Source organism: Chrysemys picta, chromosome 5 (genome assembly GCF_011386835.1).
Source record: "Chrysemys picta bellii isolate R12L10 chromosome 5, ASM1138683v2, whole genome shotgun sequence".
NCBI lineage: Eukaryota > Metazoa > Chordata > Testudines > Emydidae > Chrysemys > Chrysemys picta.
In genome coordinates, this window is record NC_088795.1 from 28,623,460 (window position 1) to 28,636,696 (window position 13,237).

General features: G+C 42.3%; 1 long non-coding RNA gene across 4 annotated transcripts in view; it reads left to right on the forward strand.

Moving 5' to 3' along the window:
- Positions 1-13,237, forward strand: part of LOC135983892 (uncharacterized) — a 63,828-nt gene that overhangs the window by 27,103 nt on the left and 23,488 nt on the right. The window lies entirely within an intron of this gene.

A 13,237-nucleotide genomic window follows, 5' to 3' on the forward strand; every position in this document is an offset into this window, starting at 1 on the left:
GCTTGGACTCTGTTGACTTGCCTGGTGATGGCAGGACACAGATATATTTGGTATTATATGTTGACTTTGAAGAGAGCAGGATCAATCCGTAAGGGAAAGCCTCCTCTTGGTATATATGTGCAGTTGGTGAAAGGGAAGAGGGCTTGGCAACAAGATCGATGAGAGAAATATACTGGTGCTTTACTTTGCAGCTGGTGAAAGCAAAACTGTGCTAAAATAAGTTAAAAGTAACGTGAAGCTCTGGGAGACTGCGTTTTAATACAGTAGACCCACTCTTATAAATAATTCTGAACTGATCTCTTATTAACGTTCCAAAAAGTAGTCATTATGCAGATGTCCAGTGCTAAAAGAATCCCTTATTCACAATTCATTGAATTTCTTGAATATGTAATACCAGTGAGCTGTACTAGTAAAGTGAAGTTATACACCTAACCTTAAAGTCAATAATTTGAATTGTTTCTTTTAGTCTCTATCATCTGTACTGTATATAGCGCCAGCAATACAAATTTTACTGAAATTTCCACACAGATTTTAACTTTTCACCTGGATTGATTTGATTAATGTTACACTTAGAGAGTTAGATTTATTTACCCAGTACAGACTTTATTGAAAGAGAGTCTGGTCTCAATCCTATTCTCATTGAAGTTTATGTGAGCAGGGCTGAATCCTGTAGCCTTGAAATTTATACACCAAGAAGTTCTAACGGCCAAAACCTACATTTTGGACTTCGACAAATTTAGTGGTAACCTTTTATTATTGATGATAATACTCTGCATTTGTTTAGCTCCTTTCAGCAGAGAATCTCAAAGCCCTTTACAAAACACTCTTTTTAGCATTTGTAAAGGTCTTTCAAATTCAGGAAGTAACAATGCAAAGTAAGCTCTTCAGGCAGGTCTGTCTCTTTCTGTGGGACTTTTACTTTTATTCTATGTATGTGCAGCACCTAACACAATGGCATCCTGATCTATAATACAAATAATATATACAGTAATATTATAATTAATAAAGGGATGCTAGTTAGTTTGTCACAGTCTCATATGCAGGGGTGAAAGTAACTTAAAGGACTTACCCGTACTCTGGAGTCCTGAGCAGGGGGTGGGGCCTCAACCGGAAGGGGCAGGGCCTTTAGAGCCCGGACCCTTTAAATCACTGCTGGTGCTACCAGCTGCAGAGGCGGCTGGGGGCCCCGGGGTTCGGGGGCAATTTAAAGGGCCCAGGTCTCCAGCCGCCGCTGTCGCCCCGGGCCCTTTAAATCACCGTCTAAGCCCCACTGCCGGAGCTCACAGAGATTTAAAGGGCCCGGGGCGGTAGCAGCATCCAGAGCCCCGGGCCCTTTAAATCGTCGCTGGAGCCCTGGGGGTCCCGGCCACGTCCACTACCCGGAGGCTCCGGCAGCGGGGCTCTGGCAGCAATTTAAAGGGCCCGGGGCCTTTTAAATTGCCTCCTGGGGAAGCCGGTCTGGTACGGCATACAGGCTCTTGCGTACCGGGGTGTACTGGCTTACTTTCACCTTTGCTCATATGTAGAATGTATTGTTGTAGACATGTTGGTTACACAATATTAGAGAGTTGGTGAAGAAGAGCTCTGTGTAGTTCAAAGTCTTGTCTCTTTCACCAACAGAAGTCGGTCCAGTAAAATGTATTACCTCACCCACCTTGTCTCTCTATTATGTAGACAGTGATAATTGGGTTTAAATACAGCTTGGGGCTAGGCTACAGTCTTTTAGTAGTAGTATTATACCCATTTTCCAGATAGTGGTGGAGGGGGAAACAAGAATGTTAAGTGACTTTGCCAAGGTCATATAGAAAGCTTGTATTAGAGCCAGTGAAAGAATTTGGGAGTCTTGGCTTCATCCCTTGCTCTAGCCCTGCAAATACATTGCCTCCTTTAGCCTTAGGGGCCAGATTTATAAAGATGTGGATGCCCTTTTGTATGTGCCTTGAATAGTCTTATTAAAATGTTTTTGTCTGTTCTGTGGTAATATTATGAACCTAAATGAGTTAATTTGTGAGGTCCTTATTTGGGTTTGTTAGTTCAGAAATAGAAGTCAGGTTCTGGAACAAAGAGAGTGCTAATTTGCTTTGAACATAATTAAGCATTTGCAGTAAAGGCTGGTTTATCTATTGTGCACATAGGTTGTAACAAACCTGCTGATAAACTGTCTGCTCTAATGATTTTGCTAGGCTGGAAGGCTTGTTGACTTGCAAAATTTCATTTTCAGTAAGATTTCTGGGGAAATTTTTAATTTTCAAAAAGATTTGATGTTTTTGTGCATCTCTTGGCAGTGTGTGCTAAGACTACATGAGAAAGATTTATATTTTGAGGATAGTATTGGAAAAGTGTGAATGGACTAGGTCTTCAGGTGTAAAGGGATTTATTTATTTAATGGCATTATATCTGCATTATATCACCTTTTTGTTTTTATTACTGAAGTAGCATGTGCTGTTTCTCTTGTCATAATCAGGCATGTAATTGGCTATTCTTATCTCTCCATCCATAGCTCCTTTGTTTTGCTTTGAGCAACAGCCTTCAGTATCTCTCCACTGAAGCTTATTTTTTTGTTCTGTCTTGTGTACAATTGGTGATAAGCAGATCATACCTTGGCTTTTCTATTGTGAAACTTGTTTTTTTAATATTATCATTATGTTATGTTTGTCTTACTATAGTGAATCAGAAGCAAAAAGTGGTATGTGGGACTTTAATCATTGCCTTGAAGGCTTCTCACAGTATGTTGGACATTGCAGATTAATGTCAAAGAAATTTTTGACTTTTTAAAAATCCCTATAATGTTCAAAGAGTTGGTTAGTAACTGGAGCTGGGTCACAACATCACAGAACATAACATAAGAACGGCCATACTGGTCAGACCAAAGGTCCATCTAGCCCAGTATCCTGTCTTTTGACAGTGGCCAATGCCAGGTGCCCCAGAGGGAATGAACAGAACAGGTAATCATCAAGTGATCCATTCCCTGTCACCCATTCCCAGCTTTTGGCAAACAGAGGCTAGGGACACTATCCCTGCCCATTCTGGCTAATAGCCATTGTTGGACCTATCCTCCATGAACTTATCTAATTCTTTTTTTGAACCCTATTATAGTCTTGGCCTTCACAACATCCTCTGGCAAAGAGTTCCACAGGTTGACTGTGCGTTGTGTGAAGAAATACTTCTTTTTGTTTGGTTTAAACCTGCTGCCTATTAATTTCATTTGGTGACCCCTAGTTCTTGTGTTATGAGAAGGAGCAAATAACACTTATTTACTTTTTCCACACCTGTCATGATTTTATATAATTCTACACAGTTTGTGTTTCTCAGGAGAAACCTGTGTTGAGAAAACTATTAATAATGGGAAATGTTCCAAGCAGTTTCTAGGTAGAAAGCATAGTCCCCTCTGTTCTGTATTATTAATAATTATTTATTTACCAATAATGCAGTATGCTCGAGAGGTTTCAGCCAAATCAGGGCCTCATTCTAGCGCATAAGGAAGCAGTTTATACCAACTGCTTCCTTTGTCCACTAACCTGTGGGTTGTTTTTTTTTTTTTTGGCATGCTCAAAACTCATATTGACTTAAATGTTACAGTAACTCCTCACTTAACGTTGTATTATGTTCCTGAAAAATGTGACTTTAAGTGAAACGATGTTAAGCGAATCCAATTTCCCCATAAGAAAGAATGTAAAGGGGGGGGTTAGGTTCCAGGGCAGCTTCCCCTACTCTGCAAGCACCAGGGGTGGGGGGTTTAACCCTCAGCCTGCCTACTCCACCCCTTCCCCCAAGCCCCCACCCTTGACACGCCTCTTCTCCCCCCCACCTCCTCCCCATTTACTTCGCATGCTGCATCCTGGCTCCTCCCCCATCCCTCCCCTCCCTTCTAAATGCTTCAAGCCAGCTGATTGCCACGTTCGGGAGGCAGGGGAGGGAGGGGGGAGGCACACCGAGTCCTCGCTCCTCCCCCCTCCCTCCTGCCCAGGCAATCAGCTGGCTTGCGGCGTTCGGGAGGCAGGGAGGGAGGTGGAGCTCCTTGCTCCTCCCCCCTCCCTCCTGCCTCCAAAACGCCGCAAGCCAGCTGATTGCCGTGGGCAGGAGGCGAGGGGAGGAGGGGGAAGGCACTGATCTGGGGGGTCTGCTGGCGGCCGGGAGGCGCTGGGGTGGCAGGGTGTAGGGAGGCTGCTAGCTGTGGAGAAAGCAGACAGCCAAACAACGTAAGAGTGGAGCATTGCACAACTTTAAATGAGTATGTTCCCTAATTGATCAGCAACGTAACAACGAAACAATGTTAAGCGGGACGACTTTAAGTGAGGACATACGGTACTTAATACCACTTAGGCTTTCTTTTTCCCAAACAAGGGTCCCGATCCTGCTTTTTATTGCACACCTCAGATTCCAGTGGCCCTCAGTGAAAGTTTGGGGTGCACAAGGAAAGCAGGAATAGAATCCTTATTGAGCAAAAACAAAACTTAAGTGATATTAGACAGCAGAAAGACAGATCACAACGGCTTCTGCAAGATGAAATAAGGGTCTGAAAACAGGTAAGGTGAAAGTGGCCCTACTGATGTATGTGTCTCTTCTTCTCTGAGCAGTTGCATATGTCCATTACACTAGGTGCATCCACACCTTGTGCATCGGTGAGTTCTCCCCAGCAGTACATGTAGGGGCAGCCATGCCATGCCCTGATGTCCCTCATGCTCCCAAGCAAGGCTATAAAGGGCAGAGCTGCCCCTGCCCATTCTTCAGTTCCTTCCTACTGTCCATGGTTGGTGGTCAGCACATACTGTGCTTCAGCTCGTTCCTTCTGTGAACTTGCCTTTCTAGCTAGTTGTAAGCATAGCTCTGGTTAGTGGTACTTATTTGAGTCCCTTAGGCCTCTTTTCTTTCAGTTACTACTGCATCAAGGGAAGACGTGAGTATGGGGAAAGCAGACCTGCAGTCCCTCTCTGATAGGGTTGCTAGGTGTCCGGTTTTCAATCAGAACACCCGGTCAAAAAGGGACCCTGGTAGCTCCAGTCATCATTGCTAACCAGGCCTTTAAAAGTCCGGTCGGTGGTGCAGCGGGGCTAAGGCTCTGCAGCTCCAGTTGGCTAGGAACCACAGCCAGTGGGAGATGCAGGGATGGTGCCTGTGGACAGGGCAGCGTGCAGAGCCGCTTGGCCATGCTTCTGTGTAGAAACTGGAGAAGGGACATACCGCTGCTTCCGGGAGCTGCCTGAAGTAAGCCTGCACCCTTGACCCCCTCCCGCGCCCCAACCCCTGCCCTGATCCACCGCCCGCCCTCCGAACCCCTCAGTCCCATCCTGGAGCACCCTCCTGCACCCCAAATCCCTCATCCCCAGTCCCACATCAGAGCCCGCAACCCCAGCCTCACCCAACTCACCCACCCCCGCACCCCAACCCCCTACCTGAGCCCAGAGCTCCCTCCCATACTTTGAACCGTTCGGCTCCACCCTCCAGCCCGGAGCCCCCTCCTGCACTGCAAATCCTTCATCCCTGGCCCCATCCCAGAGCCCGCACCCCTTCATGCACCCCAACCCCCTGCCCCTGTCCGATGAAAATGAACGAATGAGTGAGGGTGGGGAGAGCAAGCAACAGAGGAAAGGGGATGGAGTGAGCAGGGGCCGGGGCCTCAGAAAAGGGGCGGAGCCTCAGAGAAGGGGCAGGGCAGGGTGTGGCCTTGGAGGAGGGGTGGGGCAAGGGTGTTCAGTTTTGTGCGAGTAGAAAGTTGGCAACCCTACTCTCTGATGAGGCTCCTAGCTCCACCTCCATTGAAAGCAGCTAGGGAGTCACCTAATATAATGGACATATGCAGTCACTCGAAGAAGAAGAAAAAACGATTACTCGTTTCTTGTAATAGTTGTTCTTCAAAATGTGTTGCATAAGTTCAAAACCAATGGACACCAATGGCTCCCAACTTTCCATTTTACTGTGCCCCTTTCAGGAATCTGATTTGCTTTGTGTACCCCAAGTTTCACCTCACATAAAAAACTACTTGTTTACAAAATCAGATATAAAAATACAAAAGGGTCACAGCACACTATTACTGAAAACTTGCTTATCTTCTCGTTTTTACCATGTAATTATAAAATAATCCAATTGGAATATAAATATTGTACTTATATTTCACTGTATAGTCTACAGAGCAGTATAAACAAGACATTGTATGAAATTTTAGTTTGTACTGAGTGCCTTTTATGTAGCCTGTTGTAAAACTAGGCAAATATCTAGATGAGTTGATGTATCCCCTGGAAGACCTCTGCGTATCCCCAGGCGAACACGTACCCCTGGTTGAGAACCGCTGCATTACACGACCTGTCTTTCGTCCCCAGCACATGGGAGTCTGTCATCTAAGATTCTGGTATGAAGGAACTGAAGGATGGGTGGGATGTCTCCACCCTTCATATTCTCAGCTTGGAGCACGAGGGATGCCTCTAGGGTACAGCTCACCTAGTGTAATGGACATATGCAACACAACTGGAGAACAACTGTTATGAGCAGTCAGTAACTGATTCTTTCCCACTCCATGCCATATTCTGGTGCCTGCCCTGTGGTCCCTTCATATCATCAGATGATATTGTATATTGTAAAAATGATTTCTTCCAGCAAGTTGTGAGAATAACTCTATAAGAATGGGCTTTAAGTAGTTCTGATAGGCAATCTCTGTCAGCAGCATGGACACCATTTTTCCATGTTCTTACATAGTCACTATTTCCTAACAACTAAACCAATAGAGGCTTGATCCCACAAGATGCTGGGCATCTGGTCTTGATACAGCAAAACGCTTACTCATGTGCTTAACTTTAACTTTAAGTACATGAGGAGTCTTACTGAAGTTAAGTAAGTCTTACTGGATCAGGACCACAGTACTGCTCCGTAGCTGTAGGATTCAACCCTAAGTGAGTTCTTGGGGAGGCAGGATGGTCTGCTGTTAAGACAGAAGACTGGGAGCCAGAAGAGCTGGATGCTATTCCAGGCTCAGCTACAGACTTCCTGTGTGACTTTGGTCAAGCATAAATAACTCTGAATTTCAGGTTCTCAACTGTTAAATTAGATGAGCTAATAATATTTACCTACCTACAGATCAACCTCAAAGAGATGCCTTGTGGGACTTATTTAATTAGTTTTTGTAAAGCATTTTGAGATTCTTAGATGGAAGATGCTCTAAAAGAGCAAAGGATTATTTATTACCCAGATACACCTGGAGACAAATATTTTAATAATGTTGTACAGTACTCCAGGTTCCTGGATGGGAGGATGGGTAAGTTTTACTTTATTAATTAAGGGCTCCATTTTGTTATTAACTTCAATGAGAGGAGGATTGGGGCCAGATTTATAATCAGAATAAAGTTTATTCTGGCTTAATAGGAGGGCACCTATTCTCAGCTCATTGCTTCTGGTTCTGTCTTTTTTCTTCTTTCTTTCTTTATCTCTTGCTTTTGCATTCATGCAGAATATGTTGCTAGGTTTATTTCATACAGTAAATTGAAAACAATTGCTCACAATCAAACTGCAGTCAATCTTTTATAGTAAGGACTGTTTTTAAGATGATCTGCTTATCTGTCATTAACTAGTGTGACTTCACATTTGTCCCTTCATATCTAGAACTAATAGAGACAATAAACCTTGCCGAAAGTGGCAAATAATGAGAAAACTGATACCATTGTATCATGGAAAAATGATTTCAAATACATCTCTGATATAATATTTAGCAGGAAATATAAGAATAGGTTGGAAATGACATCTGTGAAGTCTGCAACATACATAATAGAGTAAACTCTCCTAACCACATAGCAACCATACACTGCAAGGTTTAACAAATTCACCGTGTACCATGGTTTCAGTATACATTTCTCATCTTGTATTTCAAAGTTACTGCAATAGTGGGTGTGCTTATTAGATTCATGTAAAGCACCTAACACAAATGGGAGCCTGATCTTAGTTGGAACCTCTAAGTGTATTATAAAAGAAATACATTATACTAATTAATAATATTTGTTGCTCTGTTTTCTGGGAGAAAACTATCCCACAGTAGAATTAAAAGGAAACGAATGAAAATTCAAGCCAAGTACAGAGAGCACCTTTAAATAGTTCCATAACAACAACAAAAATCCTACACCTACCCTGAAAGGTAATGTAGAGTCCCTAACCAGAAGTTTAAAATACAGTATGATATCCTGTCACCCGCACTGTGTAACCCAGCCCAAGTGCAGAGTCTGTGACTTCCTATCTCCAAAACAGGCAGTATCAAGCATCCAGAGCTGAGCACTCCAGAACTCTGGGATATGAAATCCAGATCCAAATTCAAATGGGCAATATTCAGGTTGATAGGTTTCAGACCATTAACGAGAGAAGTTTTTTAGCTGTAAACTAGAATCCAGATCCAGAACAATGGCTTGGGTTTATCTCTAATGCAATATTATATTCCTTGTATTTTTTAAAATAAAAATCCTCCTGGGTGCACTACAATATAGCAAGTTAAGCTACCACCCTTATTTTTCTATAAGTTAGAGGAATCTCTGTCCCAGATCCACGAGAGAACTATTAGACCACAGCTGGTCACAAACTGCTCTTACCCTAGGTCACCAGGAAACAAACTGTAAGACAGCATGGGCACAGGTTCAATTCTGTAAACTACCTGCCGCTCAGCAACCCTTATAATAGTTGTTGCCCCTGTCCTTCAGAAGTTAATTTTGGTGTTGATTGCCTGACATAAAACCCAAATAGCTTTTTTTACTGTTTTCTCAGGATTTTCCCTTTTCATTGTGGCTTTATTCATCTTTAAACAATATTACCTTAAAGAAACACATTTGCAGTAAACTTGTAGGTGCAATGGGATTATTCATAAAAATAAAACTGCTATGATTGCTCACAGAAAAACTACCTACAATGCATCTCTGCTGACTTACTTGCTGGTTGCTAGGCTTCTCTTTCTCTTTACCATTGTAAAATGTTAATCTCACAGTTGTAAAACTTAATGGAGGGGAAAGGAAATAAGGAGAAAAAAAGCATGTCACTGGGAAGTCCACCTTTTATACTCAGAAGTAAAGGCAAAGCAAAAATAAAATTATGGGTCCCAGTCCAGTAAAGAAAATCCTGGGGCAGGAGCCCTCTGTCTGTACACAACCCCATTGTGCACAGGTGTCCTCCTGCATGGGTCTTTTTAGGGCAGTGGAATAGTGAACTTAATCAGTTACTGTCTCTAATTCTAGAAGAATTCTGTCTGAGTTACATGTGCAAAATGCCACCCTTTTGAGGATATGGATGAGTTTGTTGTTAAGTGTTTTAGGTCACTGCAGGGAAAAACTGATTACACTGGTCTACAATTTTTGAGACGTCGTCTGCTTCAGAGATAAAATGTGCTATTTATTATGTATTTTGATGTGCTGAATTCAAATATGACAATTAAAACAACTGATTGGCTACTGTTTCTAAGATATTTAAGTGTTTACATTTTATGTCTATGTATATTGTGTAGATAGTAGAGTTTTAATCATAAATTGTAAACCTAGGTCTTTTCATGTGTTTATGGTTGCTTTACATGATAATATTTCACCTGTCCTGTTTATGTAACACTTTAAAAATCAGCAAAAGGGTTATATAAATAAAATTTATTATGAAACAAAAGGCAAAAAACTATTATATACATAATTTAGTCCTATTCAGTGTCTACTCGGCGCTTCTTGGCTTGTCTCTTGTATTCATTAAATGGAGCATCTCTTGTCACTGTCCAGCAATAGTCTGCAAGCATTGATGGGCTCCATTTGCCCTGATAGCGTTTCTCCATTGTTGCAACGTCCTGGTGAAATCGCTCGCCGTGCTCGTTGCTCACTGCTCCGCAGTTCGGTGGAAAAAAATCGAGATGAGAGTGCAAAAAAATGTATCTTTAGTGACATGTTGCAACCAAGGCTTTTGTATGCCTTGAGGAGGTTTTCCACCAACAACCTGTAGTTGTCTGCCTTGTTGTTTCTGAGAAAATGTATTGCCACTAACTGGAAGGCTTTCCATGCCGTCTTTTCCTTGCCACGCAGTGCACGGTCAAATGCATCATCTCGAAGAAGTTCATGAATCTGAGGACCAATAAAGACACCGTCCTTTAACTTAGCTTCACTTAACCTTGGAAATTTTCCACGGAGGTACTTGAAAGCTGCTTGTGTTTTGTCAATGGCCTTGACAAAGTTCTTCATCAGACCCAGCTTGATGTGTAAGGGTGGTAACAAAATCTTCCTTGATTCAACAAGTGGTGGGTACTGAACACTTTTCCTCCCAGGCTTCAATGACTGTCGGAGTGGCCAATCTTTCTTGATGTAGTGGGAATCTCTTGCACGACTATCCCATTCGCAGAGAAAACAGCAGTACTTTGTGTATCCAGTCTGCAGACCAAGTAAGAGAGCAACAACCTTCAAATCGCCACAAAGCTGCCACTGATGTTGGTCATAGTTTATGCACCTCAAAAGTTGTTTCATGTTGTCATAGGTTTCCTTCATATGGACTGCATGACCAACTGGAATTGATGGCAAAACATTGCCATTATGCAGTAAAACAGCTTTAAGACTCATCTTCGATGAATCAATGAACAGTCTCCATTCATCTGGATCGTGAACGATGTTGAGGGCTGCCATCACACCATCGATGTTGTTGCAGGCTACAAGATCACCTTCCATGAAGAAGAATGGGACAAGATCCTTTTGACAGTCACGGAACATGGAAACCCTAACATCACCTACCAGGAGATTCCACTGCTGTAGTCTGGAGCCCAACAGCTCTGCCTTACTCTTGGGTAGTTCCAAATCCCTGACAAGGTCATTCAGTTCACCTTGTGTTATGAAGTGTGGTTCAGAGGAGGAGGATGGGAGAAAATGTGGGTCCTGTGACATTGATGGTTCAGGACCAGAAGTTTTATCCTCTTCCTCTTCCTCGTCTGACTCAAGTGAGAATGATTCTGGTGCATCAGGAACCGGCAGTCCTTCTCCGTGGGGTACTGGGCGTATAGCTGATGGAATGTTTGGATAATGCACAGTCCACTTTTTCTTCTTTGACACACCTTTCCCAAGTGGAGGCACCATGCAGAAGTAACAATTGCTGGTATAATCTGTTGGCTCTCTCCAAATCATTGGCACTGCAAAAGGCATAGATTTCCTTTTCCTGTTCAACCACTGGCAAAGATTTGTTGCACAAGTGTTGCAGCATATGTGTGGGGTCCACCTCTTGTCCTGATCTCCAATTTTGCAGCCAAAATAAAGGTGATAGGCTTTCTTAACCATAGTAGTTATACGGCGCTTTTGTGATGCAAAAGTCACTTCACCACAAACATAGCAGAAGTTATCTGCACTGTTCACACAAGTACAAGGCATCTCTGCTCACTTTGGCTAAACAGAAATATGTCCCTTTGCAAAATCAAACACTGACAAATAAGAGAGCACGACACTGTATGATTTCTAGAGCTGATATAGGGCAATTTGTTCAGCAGAGTGATGTAAGCTTCGTTATGATTGCATCATCCATGACTTCTAGGAATAACATGATGCAATTCATATCATGTATGACGCAATACCAGCTTCAGATTACATCATTCATTGTTTTGCCTAAAAGGCAAGTACTGTCCAAACCCAGTCATAGATTTATTCCTAGATCCAGTCAAAGATGTATTTTAGTCATTTCTGGTTTAAACTGAGATCCCCTCCCTTTATAACTCACTTATGCTCCGCCATTCCCAAGTCAAGGGTCGTATATACTGACCCAATAGCATATCTTGAAAACTAGAGCCAATCAACAATTTTAAGCATCATTTTCGTTCTCAGTGACCCAGAATTAGTAAAATTTGACTACATTTATTTCAGAAGCATTTTGGCTGTAGAGCAGTGTTCTGTAATGCCTTAAATGGCACTCTTGCTTTTTAGGAGATGCATGTTCGTTAGTTTCGTTGTGGGTGGGTTGCTCTGTCTCTGCATTTGGTTCCCCAAGTGGGCCTGTTTAGGCGGCGGTACTGAGGGAAGTACAGTGCCTTGCAGAATCCCCACCCTTTTAATCCTTACTGTCTCTCTTACACAGCTGGTCCCACATGCAGTATAGCTTTGTACTTTCCATGAATTTCCTTATGACTTTCAAATACAGTCTTATTTCAACATGTCCTTATGCACGGTCCATCGTAATAACTGTGACTTGCTTTATCCGAAGTAGAAGCTAAATATCTATGCAGGAAATACATTTTAGAAAATGTTCTTTGTCATTCTTCTCATAGTTACAGGTAATGTTTCCCAGAATAGATATCCTAGCTGAACAATATGCCTTCTGCATTATCATCACATTAACAATAAGCAATTGCCTTTTTAATGCGCTCTTCCATATATTGTTTAAAAAATTACAGAAAAGGGGGAACGTGGGATTAAGTATTATGGGCCTGATTCTGATCTCTCACCATTTTGACTATAGTGTAACGCCATTAACTTCAGTGAAATTATTCCCATTTTACATCAGTATAACTGAAACCAGAATCAGGCGTTGTATAAGAAAATGATACATTAATAAAATAGTGTTACCCATTCAGTGGATCATAGTGCATCAGGAAAATACTCTGATATTTCTGAGCTCAAGAGTTTCTGATGTGAATCTCTGATTCTGCCTGAATTCATTTCAAGTCTTAGATACCATGGTGATTGGTGCTATATAAAAATATAAGTGAAATAGATACTTAAAAACACATGCTGGTCTTGGTCTTGTTAGTCCTTACGCAATACATATGATAGTCATTGAGCCTCAGCATCAGGGTGAGTGAAGGTAGACAAAAGTCAGAGTTACTGCACTGAGAAGCAGTAAGTCCCAAACCACCCACATTCCTACTCCTCTAACTGAAGGGTAAAAGGTGGGCCAGATATAGGCAACAAATGAATGCGTCTGAGGAGACCTGGGATAAGTGTGATCCCCTGCATGTTTAACTATGTGTTCTTCTCCAGACATTGCTCTGTAGAAGTGACTGTAGATAGTTCATTAGAGCACAGGGCAGCTCCATGCATAGTGAGGCTCTGTTGAAGCATAACATTGGCTGTTGACCATTAAAAAAAAGAAATAAAACTAGACAGTACTGTTGTGCAACTGACATGTCGACATTGGCTTAAAAGATATATGGACACAGTCAATCTGATCATCAAAACGTGGCCAAGCAAAAACACTGTATCAACAGCCGGGCTTTTTGCTGTAGCATATTTTAGTTTTCTTTAAGCATTCATTTTCGGGGGGAAAGTACTGTATTTAC